The 16123-nt window shown below is 51.6% G+C and overlaps 1 protein-coding gene across 1 annotated transcript in view; it reads right to left on the bottom strand.

Moving 5' to 3' along the window:
• NTN1 (netrin 1) overlaps positions 1 to 15836 on the bottom strand; it is a 204369-nt gene extending 188533 nt beyond the window's left edge. The window contains exon 1 of the mRNA XM_055576545.1: positions 15708 to 15836. The gene's annotated coding sequence lies outside the window, so the exon portion shown is untranslated. The remainder of the gene's footprint in view (positions 1 to 15707) is intronic.
• Between the last annotated feature and the right edge of the window lie 287 nt (positions 15837 to 16123).

Below are 16123 nucleotides of genomic sequence, written 5' to 3' on the forward strand. Positions count from 1 at the left end.
GGAGCCCAGCAGGTTTCCGCCGGCCCCACGCCCCTGGGGAGAGGGCAGTCGAGGGAGAGGGGGCGATTTTTCTCCCTCCTGGTCCTGGGCAAACACATCTGTGTTTGTTTTCTTTGCTGAGCTGGGGTCGGGCCTTCCTGTAACCCAGTGTGATGGCCCTGGTGGCACCGCGTCCAGGGCCGTGCCCCGTGGGCAGACAGCCCGGAATCGTGAGGAAGAGGGAGCCCCTGCTGGCTCGCCTCTCCTACCCGCAGCCCCTGGCATCTGGAGGGAAAGAGCGGCTCTCCCGTCACCTCACAGTTGTCACCGCTCGGTGGGCCTGTCTGTAGAGAAAGCAGCCCCTTTTCTACCAGGGGAGTTGTGGTGGGCTGGAGGCTGAAGTGGGACGAAACCAGACAGCACCTGGGCACTGGCCAGCACCCCCCCAGGCCTCGGGCTGGAGGTGGCCGAGCCCTCCCCGGATCCACAAGCAGCCTGATTAGGTGCTTACTGACTCAGTGTGCAAAGGTGCTGTAGCCCATACTATCTGCTGGGAACCCATAACTGCTTTGCAGAGTAGGTGTGAAAGTCCATTTTGCAGATGAGGGAGGAAACAGTTCTCAGGAAGTGAAGAAACTTGCGTAAGATCTCCCAGCCATAGAAAGCTGGCTCCTTCCTCTCCTCACGTTTGTCAAACGGATCATCCCACCCAGTTCTAGTCTAGTGGGACACCCTTGGGGCCACCCAGCTTCTTGCCTCCTTCTCTGCTACCCTCACCGAAGGGCCGAAGGCAGTGACAGTATCCTTTGACAGTCTTCCAGCAGCAGCCAAAGCACTTCAGGGGAAAGAAGACACTAGGCTGAGTTTTGAACTGAACTGCCAGTTGTTAACTTTTAGATGAGTGAGCTGGTAACAGGCCTGGCTTGAAAACTTGGGATACTGGTTCTGGCCCAACAGCTGGCTTGCTGCATTAGCCCCATTGAGTGTCTTGTTTTGTCTTATTGGTATTTTCATAAACTCTAGGAGTCTAAGAAGGGGCCTCAGGGCTAGTCTGGCCCAGCTCAGTCTGTTTGGAAGACTGCCTATCCCAGCCTCCCTGAGAGATGGCCACCCAAGCCAGCTCTTCTAGGGATGGAAGTTCACTGCAGCCCAAGGAAATAAATCCACTTCATTGCAGGACTGGCTGGATTCATCCTCTGCCCTGGGGTAGAATTTTAACTGTCTTCTTGTGCCGGTACCACTCTCTGCACTGTTTGTTTATGCCGTGGCAGAGGGGGATTTCAGGTGACTTACAAGGCTACTTAAAACAAGGCAAAATAACATAAATTAGTAAGTGAGGTGGATGAAGATAAACGTTTCCTTTTTTCTGTTTAACTCCGTGGACTGTGAAATCTCAATGGCGTCCTGAAAGGCAACGTGGCCGTTTGGAGTTCAACACCCTTTGGAATCGGAGTGTGACCTTGGCAACTTTTGCGTCTTTCTGTGCCTTGGTTTCTTCATTTATAAAAGGGGGACAATAAGCTCTAACTCATAGGGTTGTGAGCATGAGATGAGTTGATACATATGAATGTTATAGCTTCTAATATGTGTAGACAAATATTGTCCTTAGATCATCTCTGTGGGTGTACTTGCATATACATGTATATGTGACTCTACATAAAGCCAGGCACACAAGTGGATGTAGACATGTTAGTTCGTAGTATGTCATTACTAGATCTTCATAGAAATTTTAAGTTATTTAAAGACATTTAATTACATGGAAAGATATTGGTGACATATTATAAAATGAAAAAAGCAAATTACAAAACACTGTGCCCCCCCCAAAAGGTAGGCATGGTATCCTCTCATTTTTATTTTTTAAAAATATGCATAAAAGGACAACATTGATAATTGTGGGTATCTCTGGATAGTGAGATTACAGGCGATTTTTGTTTTTGCTTGCCTGTTCTTGATTGTGTATGCTAAAATAAAGAGAGCTAAGAGAAGAAAGAAAAACCACAAGGGAAGACAAAGCAGAGATGGGAATAAAGGTAAAGTGGTTCTGGGGCTGCGCTATTCACTTCCTGGGGGTGGGCCACAAATTTGTCCTGAAGCTTTTCGAAAGCCCAAGTGAAAAGGAGACCATGTCAGTCACACAATTCCCAGTGCCTGTGAGATAAAAACAGACCTATTACTCAAAAGAATTACAACTATTCTTAGTACTAAAATCAGTCAGGAATTTGTCCTGAAGGGCCTTCAAAAGAGACCACAGTGTGAGGTAACAAGCAGACACCCTCAGTATCCCCAAACTTCACGGAGGGTTTCTGTGATGGGCCATCATGTAAACTGATAGCATCACACCAGAACGGGAGTCAAGAAGACAGCCTCACAAGGAGGGTCTGAAAAAGGCACGCTGGGCTACTCCACTCCCTTCCGACCCAACATGGTCTAGTTTGGAATATCTTTAAGACCAGATTGGCTAGCGCTCTGAAGCCTTCCTTCTGCTATGTTGTTTCTGTCCCAGAGCTTTTTTTTAAAATATCTATTTATTTGTTTGGCTGTGCTAGGTCTTAGTTGTGGCATGCAGACTCTAGTTTCCTGACCAGGGATCGAACCTGGGCCCTCTGCAGGGGAAGCGTGGAGTCTTAACCATAGGACTGCCGGGGAAGTCCCCCAGTTCTTTCAATGAGTTCTCACAGGACACTTTGCTGACCACCCACCCTGTAGTCTCTCCTGACGTCCTCTAATTTGTCAGTGTCCCTACAGCATACTGCCCTTTGAGGAGGCAAATGAAAAAAACAGATGTCCAAATGTTGTGAGAGCTTCTCGAAGTGACAGTTATAAATACACACCCAAAAAGGCATGTCAGGCTCTGAGCAATGGGATTCACAATACAAACTGATGTTCAAAACAGCACAGTGAGTTTCTTGGGTGAGAGAACACATTCCCAGGTGTTTGGGCCAGGAATGCAGTCGGGGGGTGGGGTGGGGGGGTGGAGGACACCATTCTTGACACCTAAGCCTTACCTGGGAAGCCTGAGAATCATGCTAGGAAGATGAGAATGTGGAAGTTTTAGGAAACTTAGAAGTAGCCAGAGTAGTGGTGGTGGTGGTGTTTAGTCACTAAGTCATGTCTGACTCTTTTGTGACCCCACGGACTGTAGCCCACCAGGCTCCTCTGTCCATGGGATTTCCCAGGCAAAAATACTGGAGTGGGTTGCCATCCCCCAGGGGATCTTCCTGACTCAGGGATCAAACCCATGTCTCCTTCATTGTCAGATGGATTCTTTAATGCTGAGCCACCAAGGAACACCATACCCAGAATAAGAGGAAGAAAAGCAGGAGACTCAGGTGTCCTAGAAACCAGTGGGCAAGTTTCAAGCAAGGAGTGGTGAGCAGTGTCACATGCCTTCAAGGTCAAGATAAGATCTGAAAGAGTCCTTTGGATTGAATGACAAGGAAGTCCTTGGTGACCTTGACTGGTAGTGGCAGAAGAGTGATGGGGACACAAGCCAGACCGCCCCAGGTTATGGAGTGAATGGGAGGTGAGAAAGTGCAGATAGCCAGTGAAGACAAGTTTCCAGAAGTGTGAAAACAAGTGGCAGGAAAGAGATAGAGTGATTGGAAGGTGACATGGGAGTGAAGGAAGCTTGGGATTTTTTATTGTTGTTTATAAGATAAGGCTATTTGAACGTGCCTAAATGTTGATAGGAAGGAGAAGAAGGAAGTTGAAGACAGATAAAACTAGCCTCCTAAAAGGAGCAGTCAGGTGGTCTGAAAGCGTCTCTTGTTTCAAAGACATAAGAAGTAATGCCACCTGCTGAGAGCAAGGGAGCAGATTTGGAAAGGCAGGAAGTCTTGATTGGGTCATTAATGAGAAGGGGACAATGCAGGCCGGTCAGAATTCAAAGACCTATTGAGGTTGGTGACCATCCAGGAGAAAGAATGCCACCCAGGAAAGTCATGCCCCAGCAATGCTCAGTGGCCACTGTAGACCTGGAGAAAGCAGAATAACTGGATTAATCCATAGTTGAAGGTTTGTTTGTTTTTTTCCCAGAAGGTGGGGCACAGAGACAAAGGGAAGAAGTTGGCTGATGTGATGGACAACAGAGGCAAAACTGAAGAGAGAAGGCAGTGAAGACAGGCCACCAACGGCAGAGGAAATAGAAAGGCCGGGATCTATAGCCATGCTGATGGCTCAGACAGTAAAAAAAAAATCTGTCTGCCATGCAGACCTGGGTTTAATCCCTGGGTTGGGAAGATCCCCTGGAGAAGGAATTGGCAACTCACTCCAGTATTCTTGCCTGGAGAATTCCATGGACAGAGGAGCCTTGTGGGCTACAGTCCATGGGGTTACAGAGTCAGACAAAACTGAGCAACTAACATGTTTACTTTTCAAGACAATAGCCAGGGGGCTTTCCTGATGGTCCAGTGGCTGAGACTCCATGCTCCCAAGGCAGGGGGTACAGCTGATCTCTGGTCAGGGAACTAGATCCAACAGGTCATAACCAAGAATTTGAATGCTGACACTAAAAGATCCTGCATGCTACAGCTAAGACTCGATATGGACAAATAAATAAATATTAAAAAAAAAAAAAAGCAAACAGTAATCACACATGGCTCATTTCATTTCAATTTGAATGAGCTAAAATGAATTAAAATTTAAAGCTCGGTTCCTCTGTTGCCCTGACTTGGAGAGAGAGTATAGACAAAGAACATTTCTATCATCACAGAAAGTTCTATTGGACAGAGCTGGTCTGGAGGCTCAGGAAGATAGATGACACGAGTTGGGAATAACTGAGGAGACCATGGTCTAAAACTGGATGTCTACAGCAAGAATTCCAGAGGTGGAATAGCTCTAGGTGATGACAAGGCCCACAGAGGATGAGGTAGTTTTCTGCTGGGAAGCAGAGAAGGTGAATGGTGATGATGAAGTCGACCAGACAGGCTGTCCACCTAGGGATGGAAGATCCTCAGGACTGGCACCAGGGCTCGCTGACCCAAATGCTTCTGTGGAAACTGAGCAGGACCCTGTAAGGCTCCTGGGCATGGGACCCTTTCTGTTCAGCCTCCTGACCTTCTCTGGGTTCCAAAGGGCGGGTTCACCTAGTTGCTAACCAGGGAAGGGAGGGAATGCAGAGACAAGGGGGGAGCAGTCAAGAAACAGCAGAAGCCTTGGGAAAGGATCCTGGTTCCACCTCAAGGGACGCACAGAATAATAGCTTTGTGCTTTTCTGCAGAACCAGAACCCCCAACAAATGGAAGATGAGGAAGCATTCACTTGAGGAAGTATTCTTCAGAGAAGATTAGGAGATCAGCTGAGGCCAGATGAAAGGAATCCGGGTCTGTACACAGCCTGATCGTATTAGCAACCCCACCCTTGAACCATTGTTATAAAACTCACCAAATTCCACTAGGTCAGGACACACAGTTTTTGAAGGGCACGAACCCAGTGTCCCACTTTGCCTAGCAAAGCAATAAAGCTATCCCTTTTTGAAAAGAAAAATGAAAGTGTTAGTCACTCAGTCGAGTCCGACTCTGTGACTCCATGGACTGCAGCCCACCAGGCTCCTCTGTCCATGGAATGCTCCAGGCAAGAATACTGGAGAATTTCCTCCTCCGGGGGATCTTCCCAACCCAGGGATTGAACCGAGGTCTCCCGCATTGCAGGCAGACTCTACTGACTGAGCCACCAGGGGATCCCTTTTTACTTCACCCAAAACTCTTGTCTCCAAGATTCGATGTGGCCCCAGTGCACAGAGGCTGAGCTTCTGTCATCAATGTTTTCAAAGAAAGAGAAGAGTGACCTGGGTAGGGAGGCGTCAGCATGGACGAGATGTGGACGGGGGAACAGCTGTGTGGTTCTGGCTTTAGAGGAGCAGGGGGTTGCTGTCAGTTCCATGAAGATCACAAGAACAATGGAGACTGAGGAGAACAAGAGCTCCCCCTGCCTGGGTGCTGGGTGCCTCTGGTGTGGACAAGAACAGCCCCTCTGAACAGTGTGAGTGGGGCCTGGGGGAGGGCCAGGCTGGAGGGTCAGCATGAAGGTGGGGTGGGAGGAGCAACCAGAGAACAAGGTGAGGATGCAGGGAGGGAACATCCCATAATGGGAGGGGGAGGTTCTCAGGCCAGTGGTTCACAAGGAAGGAGGACAGGAAAAGAGGGCTTCAGAGAACGAGATGACCCGAGGGACCTTCACCTTGGATATGACTGAGGGTTTTACTTTTGAAGTCAAACATTTATATAACGTCTGCCGTGTGCCAAGTCCTCTTCTAAGCACTCTGTCAGGCATGCACTCATAATCCATGTAAGAATCTTATGAGATAGGGATAGTCCTAGCTCCATCTTACAGAGACTCGGGAAAGTTGCTGAAGCTTATATCACTGATGAGTAGAAGAGCAGGAATTTGAACTGAAATGGTCTGGATGCAGGGTTCAGAGCTTTTAGTCAGCACCTGTGGGCAAGACAGGCTTGGTTGATGTTATCTGACACAAATGGGTCTCAGCTGTGTCTAGACAAGAGACGGGGTCCAGGTGGACCAGAAGTTTGAGCTGTGACCAGGCTTGACTGTGCTTCTGAGCACGTCTGGTCCAGTTAAGAGAACACACGTTCAATGAAGTGGTTTCCAGGACTCCTGACATAGTCTGGAAATTACAGCAGTGGAGGATTTTGATGCGGGTACCTGGCTTCCCCAGAAGAGTCAGTGGGGTCTGAATTGATCGTGTTACTTTTGGAAACAAAGAACTTGACTCAAACAAAACTTGACTCCAACTCACAACTTCATTGTGTGACCTTGAGCAAGTTGCTTCACCCATCAAGTTGGAAACCCATTGGTTTTCTCCCAGCGAAATGGGGACCATCCCACTTACCTTATCGAGTGATTAAAAAAGCACCTGTAAAAGGAAAGAAGCTGGCAGACTGAGTATATGACAGTTGAGGGTGTTTGAGGTTGGTTTGTTTGTTTTTAACTATACATAATCCTCAGATCACTCACCCTGGAAGAAGTTAGGGGCCTCCTCTCATTTTGAGGCTTTGAGAGCCCAGCTCACCTGGTCAGCCTCTTAGAGACGCTCAAGGGATCCCAGGCCCCTGGACTTGACGCCAAGAGATCTGACTGTTCTGGAGAGTGCAGGAGAACAGGTGGGTCTAGAGCGTAGGTTTCCCTGAGCTTTGTCCGGGCCTCAGTGCTGTTGATCAGCTTCTTCAGCTGCCCTCCCTTAGTGCCAGCTTCTTGGCTGAGGATTCCGGAGCTGGGCAAAGAAGCCCATACAAACCCCAAACCCACCAAATCCCTTAATCTACCGGAGCTCTTTGAAGGGGTGAAAACCGCCTGTGGATAAGGGGAACCAGCAGATGTAATTTATTTTCATTTGCAAAAAAAGCTTTTGAAAGGTCCCACCCTGAACGCTATTACAATAAAGAAAATGGGTCACCGTCCAGGGAAGCTTTGTCAAGGGTGGAAGTCTGGCCGTGAAGGAAGGAAACAAAGGGTGGACATAAAAGGATGGTTCTCTGGGGAGGGGGGAAACTATGGGAAACCTCTGGACCCAGAGCTGGGCTCAGCTCACTGAACACCCACACACAGTCTGAAGGAGGGGATCCCCTCACACGTAGAGGTGACAGTCGAGCGACATCAGGCAGAAGAAGGTGAACTGGAGGATCTTTAGAAGTTGAATGGTTCATGGGACACAGGTTCGGCAGAAGGTGATGTATTGGGGACAAAATCATCTGAAGGACTCTTAAAGGGTGAAAGATTATCAAATACACTTGAAAAATACTATTTTAGGACCATAGTACAAATTCCTTCCTTAAGATAAGTACTCCATGCAGGTGCTATTGGCATTTGGGGCCAGACAGTTCTTCACTGGGCAGAGCAGTCCTGTGTCCACTACAGGATGTTCAGTGTCCCTGATTCCTATCCACTAAAAGCTTCTAAGTCCCACCCCCCCCACATACACACATCACTGTGACAACTGACAAATGGGTCCTCTCATTTATAAGTCCCCCTAAAAGAGCCCTCATTCCAGTCCCATCCTGATCCACTTGAAATTTAGCTCAGGGTCTTCCTAAGGCCAAAAAGGTAAGAGAACCAGAAATAAAAGCAGAATGCATTTGGGTTTAGGATCTTCTTCTGGGAAGTTCTAGTCATCACATCTCAAAATGATTGTGATAAGTGCTAGAAACACAGAGCAGAGGATGGGGGCACAGTGCCAGGAGAGGAGGTGGGTTTTAGACAAGGTACTTGGGGTGGGAGAGGCTCTGAGAGGGATCCAGTAGAGCTAAGTGAAGAAGGGAGCTGGGGGGATATGCTGGTGGCAGGGGGACAGCGGGAGTGTGCATTCCAGTGGAAGGAAACGGCAAGTGCAAAGGTCCTGAGGCAGAGCTGGACTTGCGTAAGGAACACGAACAAGGGGCTTGGTGAGCAAGATGGGAGTGCTGGGAGGTAAGCTCAAAGAAGTCGCCATGCAGGCTGGAGAACACAGGGCTTTGCGGATTTTGAGACGGAATTTGAGCACTCATTGATGAATTCTGGGTACCTCCAAGGCTTTAGAGGCTCTTCCCATGGCTCTTCATATCATAATGCTTCCCTGACTAATCCATCAACTTCTCGAGAGAGGAATTGGGTCTTTACTCTTTGAATCCCCAGAGTTTAACAGACTGCCTGGCACAGGATAGGAATGTACTACAAACTCATTAAAATCAATCAAAGCACGACATTATGGACAACTGATGTCACCAACTGAGGTAGGTTGAAAAATGTCCTCCACCTCCACCCTCAGAGATATCTGTGTGTTAATTCCTGGAACCTGTGAATGCTACTTTACGTGGCAAAAAATGAGTCTCAGCAGATGTGATGAAAGTAAAGGATACTGAGATGGGAAGATCATCCTGGATTATCTGGGTGGGCCCTAAATGCCATCACATGTCCTTATAAGAGGAAGGGAGGGGGAGATCCAACAAATTAGAAAAGGGCAGGCAAAGACAGAGGCAGAAATCAGAGTAATGTGGCCACAAGCCAAGGAATATTGGCAGCTACCAGAAGCTGAAAGAGACAAGGAACTGATTCTCCTCCAGAGCCTCTGTAGAAAGCACAGCCCTTGGTTTTAGTCCAGTGACACTGATTTCAAATTTCTGGCCTCCAGAATTGCGAGAAAATAAATTGCTGTTGTTTTAAGCCTCCAAATTTGTGGGAATTTGGTACAGTGGCCATGAGAACTAATACACCACCAAATAGTAGAAATGCCAGAGTTCAGCAGGTTCCTTGCAAATCTTACGAGGCAAGCTTGGGGTAAATGAAAGGAACAAAAAGAGGGAGCATTAACACTCTGGCTTTGGAATGTTTCCCAAGTCTTCCTTTGGGTCTTCTTCCCATGGGCTGTGTGGCCACGTCCCCCTATTCCTTACTTCATGCAATGCTGAGTTCAGGGCCTCCCACGTTAGCTTGCCAGGTGCTTGCCAGGTGCTCCCTCTTTCTGGAGGCCAGGGTCTCAGCATCCTTTATGATTCGGAACACAGTTCAGAAACAAGTTAATAGTCTCCTGGGCCTTTGAGAGAAGAGTCACCATGATAGGAGTATAGGAGCAGCCCTTAGTGAGCACCCATTGAGTCAGGGCTCCCCTTTAACAATGAGGAGACTGAGGCAGGGAGGCTGAGTGAATTGCCCAGAAGCTGATGTTCTGAGAGATATCTTCAGAATGACTCCTTGGAATGGCTGTGGGTCACCCATTCCACCACACCTAGGGAATACCTGCTATATTCAATTCTGCTAAATTAGGTGGAGAAAAAAATCATGATTCTGGAGGGGCAAATGATTACACAAAAAGTTTCTATGCTTCAAGAAGTAAGCTTCAGTTAACTGCAAAAATCAATTATGTGGAACACCTTATGTTTCCCAAATGTCAGTAAGATGAGGTATTACGGGTCTACACGTCACACAGGGGGAAGACTTAGGGGACCAATTCCAAGAGGTGGTGCGAGATGAAAACAGCCATGGACCATTGACTCCAAATAGATTGAGTAAGTGCATGGATAATAAGGTATTAAGGGAAAGCAGGAGTGGGAGGGAGGGGGACCTCTCCCTCACTGATGCTACCATCAGGCAGGGGGTACCACTGTGCTAGGCCCCAGAATGATGCCAGAAACTAGTCACAAGGCTGGATGGACGTGACCTAACCTAGGGAGCTACCTCCTTGTCTCTGGCTGAGCACCCTGCTTATGGGGCCTCCCAGGGATCCCAGGTCCCTGGGACTGGAGGGACCTGGGATGCCTGGGTTTGTCAGGAGCTGCCTGGGTGGGCAGCAGGGTAGTACAGGCCTGGATCATGCTCCAGGCATACACACTTCTTGATCTTCACACCTCTGCGACCGTGGCTACCAAGGACTGAATGACTGTGTCCCTCCCCCAGGTTCATTTGAAGAGCCAATCCCCAACACAGTAGCATTTGGAGCTGGGACTTTTGTGAAAGACTAACACGACACTAGATCTTGAAGGTGGAGCCCTCGTGATAGGATTAGTGCCCTTATAAAGGAGACATGAAACTAATAGAATGTGACATATCCATTACATCTAAATTTTTAAAATTAAATTGTTTTTTAAAAGACACATGAAAAACAAGACCTTTCTCTCTACCATATGAGGACACAGCCGTCTGCAAACCAGGAAGAGAGCCCTCACCAGTTACCGAATCAGCCAGCACCTTCATCTTGGACTTCCCAGCCTCCAGAACCATGAGAAATGAACATCTGTTGCCCCAGTCGCCCGGTCTATGGTGTTCTGTTAGAGCGGCCTGGACTGACAGTGGGCAAGTCATTTCACCTCTCTGAGCATCAACTTCCTCTTCTGAAAAACGTGGATGGTATTATCATTTGTCCCTTTCCTTTCTTCCTTCCTCCCTCCCTCCCTTCCATAGATATCAGGAGTATAGAGTTTCAAAAGGCATGTACAAAAGACCCTGAGATGTCTGAAGTCTGAAGCCCTAAAGAAATATAATTTTAATAACATCATGTGAAACCAGCTAACCCAGTGCCTCTACCATCACCATGGTTACCACAAGGATGCTACCCTCTTGAGAGGATAACAAACTGCCCTCAGGCAACAGAAACTCATATACAGGACAGTGCCCCTAGCACTGCAGAAAGACTGGACTTTGGTGTTAATAATGTCAATAATCCTTTCCTAATTACCAATTAATAGTCATAATAAGTCAACAAGCATGAATAATAAGTGTCAATCAAAAGTATCTGATTCAGCTTGGGGTCAAGGTGGATCTGTCGAGAGCGGAGCCTCAGAGCAGCAACCACAGTCGTAAACACAACCATAATCACAGCCACAGCCGAATCACAAGCACACCCATCGTCACAACCTCAGTCATAATCACGATCGTCAGGGCAGCTCACACTTACAGAATGCTTCACTCACTGCCAGGCCTGGTCTGGGAATGGGTCTGCTGGATTTCAGCCAGGAAGCTTGTTGAAGCAAGGGCAGTGGTGGAGAGGCTGGAAGGGAATCTGCGAGAAGTTTCTCTTCTTGGAGAAGAGAGGCAGGGGGAGGGTAAGGCAGACCATAAGCCCCATGACTGGGGCAGCATCATTCTTGCTCACTAGTGTCTGCCCAACACCCAGCACAGAGCTTGGCACATACTGGGCATTCAAAAAAATGTTTACTAGGGACTTCTCTGGAGGTCCAATGGGTAAGACACCATGCTTCCACTGCAGGGGGCACAGGTTTGATCCCTGGTCGGGGAGCTAAGATCCCACATGCCATGTGGGATGGCATGGCCAAAAAATAGAAAAAACAACAACAAAAGCAAACAAACAAAATTTTTAAAAAATGTTTGCTAAATGAACAGCAAGAGGCCTGCCCAGGATGTCCCAAGGGAAGAAGCAGAGGTTTCTTGTTGTCCAGGAGCACATCTGGGCTTGAGGTTAGTGAATCAAATTCTGCTTCCCTGGGTCTTTGATTCCCAGTAACTCTTCAGGTACTTGACAACCATTCACACTGCAGGTCACATTGGCCTTGCTTGGAGAACTGGGTAATCCTGGCATCATCAACATCTCCTAACCTATGACATAGGCACGCATGTACACACACACGTCTCCAGGCTGCAGAGTGGGAGCCAGCCCTTTTCAGCAGGAGCCAAGGACCCTCCCTGGGCTGGGTGCCCTCACCCCAGATCCAAAGGGCTTAGGAGACGGCTGCCTTCTGCCTGGGCCCCCTCCACTAGGATCTGATTTTCTCATCATCTGGATAGTCTCAGCAACTCACAGCAAAGGGATGAACCAGCCTGACCTTTCTGGAGGTTTGTTTAAAGCAGAACAATGTTTGTCTTGTCCAAACACTATGAATTACTCCAGAGAATCCTGCCCAGTTTTACAATCCGCAGCTACAAACGGCTTACATAAATAGGGACTCGTCCCCTCCCCGTCCCCCCTCTGTTCCTAACAGCTTCTCCCCACATCCCAACTTCCCTCCACTCTTCCAGGCCTCCCCCTGTGCCCCCTCACCCTTCCTCTCTTCTGAGCCCCAGCCTGGTGAAGGGCAGGTGTCCGTGGTTCCAGGCGACAGCTCGCACCTGGGTTATTGCTGGCACGGATCCCGCCGGTGGGCTGCTCTTCCCGGCGTGGGCCAGGTTTGCCTGGCTCGCAGGGAGGGGAGGTGGGGGCGCCTTCCGGGCACATTTGTACTGTCTGTGTGGGGCCTGCAGTGCACAGAGTTAGGTCCAGCTGGGAAAGTGTGTTGGGAAGAGGAGGCCCCTAGGTTTGGGGGCAAAACATCCAGTCACCCTGCAACCCACTTGGACAATTCCTTGTCTGACAGGATGCTCAGCACCCCCACAGCTGCTGCTTCATAGGCTGCGCATTCAGGGGATCTGAGGTTTCTTCTTAGAAGTGCACCCCACTCACTGCGGGCCTCCAATGGTGGTGGGTGACAGTAAATGTCCTTCTGCCCATCGAATACAGGCCACAGAAAGCAAGCAGGGCCCATGATCCCATTAGGGAAGGGACTGCCGGGGAAAGAGCTGTTTGGGCTGGGCTTCCCTAAGTATAGTTTCAGTCCCACATGCATTGAAAGGCTTTGGGGATCTCGTTTAAAATGTAGATTTCTGAGGACTTCCCTGGTGGTACAGTGGCTAAAACGCTGCCTTCCCAATGCAGGAGACCAGGGTTTGATTCCTGGGCAGGAAACTAGACCCCACATGCCACAACTAAGAGTTTGCATGATGCAACTAAAGATCCTACGAGCCACAACTGGGGAAAAAAAAAAAAAAAGTAGATTTCTGGGCCCCTCCCCCGGCCTAAAAAAGCCTGGAGGGTTGAGGGGAGGAGATGATGTTCAGGTCTGAGATTCACCTCCCTGCATGAAATCCTCTCCAGGCAAGTCCCCAGATTAATTAGCTGGATGACACCCGCCAGCCAACCACTTTGAATCTCAGCTTCCCCATCTGTACAAAGCCTGGAGAAATTTTGAAAGGCCCCTTCCAGCTCTTAGAATGTGGTTTCAAGGAAAGCTGGCTACCAGAACCCAGAAGCAGCAAGGCTGGATGGAAGCAGCCGGAGAAAAAAAATCAAGGGAGTCCTTAAACTCCGAGGAGAGGTGTTGGTGAAGACGGGGAGGTGCCGGGGAGGGTGCTGCTGGTTGGGGCGTGAGTGGTGTGTGGACTCCTTCCACCGAGGGCCCAACACTTGGAGCCAAGTGTGACCTCATTTAATCCTTGTTTTGCAGGCAAGGAAACTGAGACTCAGAAGGGAGGACGACTTCTGCTCGGAAGTTGGTGAGTGGCGGGGATTCCATCACCGACACACCCTGGAACACCCATCTGGCCATTCCAGAAACGCCCCTTCCAGCCAGCTACTTCCCTTGTTCCAGCCTCTCCGCGGAGCACGGGTGTGTGTGTGTGTGTGTTTTAAGCTCTCAGTCTTGTCAGACTCTGTGACCCCATTGACTGTAGCCCACCAGGCTCCTCTGTCCAGGGAATTCTCCAGGCAAGAATAGGGGAGTGAGCTGCCATTTCCCTCTCCAGGGGATCTTCCGCACCCAGAGATCCAGCCCGGGTCTCCTGCATTATAGGCAGATTCTTTACCGTCTGAGCCACCAGAGAAGCCTATTGCACCTTAGGGACAGAGCTCCTTCTCTTCCCCCAATGCGAGGGTGCCACTGGGCGGGAGGGCCCTGGGCCAAATCCGTCCCACGAAGTGGATGCGCGGTGAGCCTCCACGGCAGGAAAATCAACTGCCCGGAGCTTCACCCTGGAGAGAGCCAAGCCGGTCTGGTCTTACCCACCCCCAGGCTCCACAGCCGGGCTGGGGGCGCCCTCGGGGCGAGGTCGTCCCGCTTAGGGCTGCGGCTGCAGCGCTCGATCCTCCTTCGCCCGAGAACAGGGAGCGCTGCCAAGGAAAGGCCCCAGCTCTCAGAGCCCGCAGACCGTTCGTGCCCAACACTCGGGGGGACCCGAGGTCAGAAGATAAAGCCGCCGCCACTCTCTCCGCTGATGCTCCGGGGTACACCCTGAGCTGGCAGGAGTGGCGAGCCGGGGGCCGCGAAGGGCACGCTGTCACCTCCCCAGCCCCGCTGCTGGCAAAGACCTGGTGTCACGGGAACTCGGGATCGAACGTCTGGTGCGGGTCGGGACAGTATCAGCGCGCCCTGCCTCTACGATCTCTGAGTGTGCACTGGGATCGCATTTCCACTTCGGAGATCCAGAAGCTTACCGTGCGACCCCGGGCAGCAGCGCGCGGCTCTGGGCAGCGCGCGATGCACTCCCCAGCCCAGCTCCCAAGTCCGCGCCTCGGATTAGCTGCGCCTCCCTTCCAGTTCAGCATTTGATTTTCTAATCAAGCTCTTTGTCCCCTGCGGCCTGAACCCGAGCCCCCTGCTTCCCCGTTTCCCCTAGGGCCCCGCCTGGGTCTCGCTGTCGCCCGACTTTCCCGTCGAAGGCAGTCGAGTGAGTGATTCGGGAGCCGAGGCCGAGGCCGGCGGGTCCGCGGCGCGGGCCGGGCTGTATGGAAATGGCCCGAGGAGCCGGCGGGCGCGGCGGCGATTTATTCTGGGAGTGACAGCCCCTTTGAGCGCTCAGCGAATGGCATTTTCTGTCTGTGAAAGCCTTTCTTCCCACCTCTGTTCAGATTAGCCCGGGGGATGAATGCGCCCATTATCCAGCCCGCTGACCATTCTGAAACGCCAAATTAATTACTAAGCACTGAATCAGGCGCCGGGGCCGGGGCACCGGGAGGTGTGAAAATAGCGAGCGACTGGAGCTGGGGAAGACGAGGGGCGCAGCGCCGAGAGGCCGGGCGGGGTGGCCCGGGGCGCGGGCGCGGGCGCGGCGGGTCTGGGGGCGGGCTTGGCCGGCCGCCGAGCGCGACCTGCCGGCGTGACCGGACGCGACCGCAGGGCGAGAGAGCTGCCGGGGCCCCGGGCGGGCGGCAAGGCGCGGAGCCGTGTGGCGGCTCCCGCGGGTTGGGCTAGCAGGGGGCGCGGCCGGAGCGCGCCAAGTGCGCGGGGCGCGGGGCCGAGGCTGGAGCGTGCGCCGGGCGCCGGTGCCTCCCGGGCATCATCGCCCGGGACAGCTGCCCCCAGACGGCCCCGGTCCACGGGCGCCCCGCCGTCCCCTCCCAGGCGCTCGCCGCTCCAGCTGCCCTCCGAGGCCTTCAAACTTGTGCGCCGCCCGGCCACCACGGCCCCCGACTCGAGCTCCCCGAGAGCGAGGCCGCCTCCCCGGGCCCGGATTCCGGCGCGGCGGACCGCACTTACCTCCCGAGGCGCCGGGCGGGAGAGGGAGGCGAGCTCTCGGCGGCTCCCGCTGGAGTGCGCTGGGCGCGGGGAGCGCGCGCCTTTAAGACTCTTCCCCGAGATTCCGCCAGGTGGTGTCAGGCCGGCCGGGCACTCTCGGCTCGGCACCCCCGCGGCCACCCTGCTCCCCAGCCCGCCCCGGGCGGAACCCGGCCGCTCGCTACCCACTCCGCGCCCCGCCGAGCCCGCGCCAACGGAGAGGAGCCCGAAGCTCGGGGGGACAGGATGGGCGGTGATTTGGGGACACACGGATGCTCAGGAGGAAGGCATCCATCCTACCCACTCTAGCTTTGGCGGATGGAGGAATTTCTCTTTGGCCGGATGTTGGGAGTGGGGGAAGAAGAGGCAAGGATCGAGAAGTCTAGTCCCAGGACGTG

The sequence above is a fragment of the Bubalus kerabau genome, chromosome 4 (genome assembly GCF_029407905.1).
Source record: "Bubalus kerabau isolate K-KA32 ecotype Philippines breed swamp buffalo chromosome 4, PCC_UOA_SB_1v2, whole genome shotgun sequence".
Classification (NCBI taxonomy): Eukaryota; Metazoa; Chordata; class Mammalia; order Artiodactyla; family Bovidae; genus Bubalus; species Bubalus kerabau.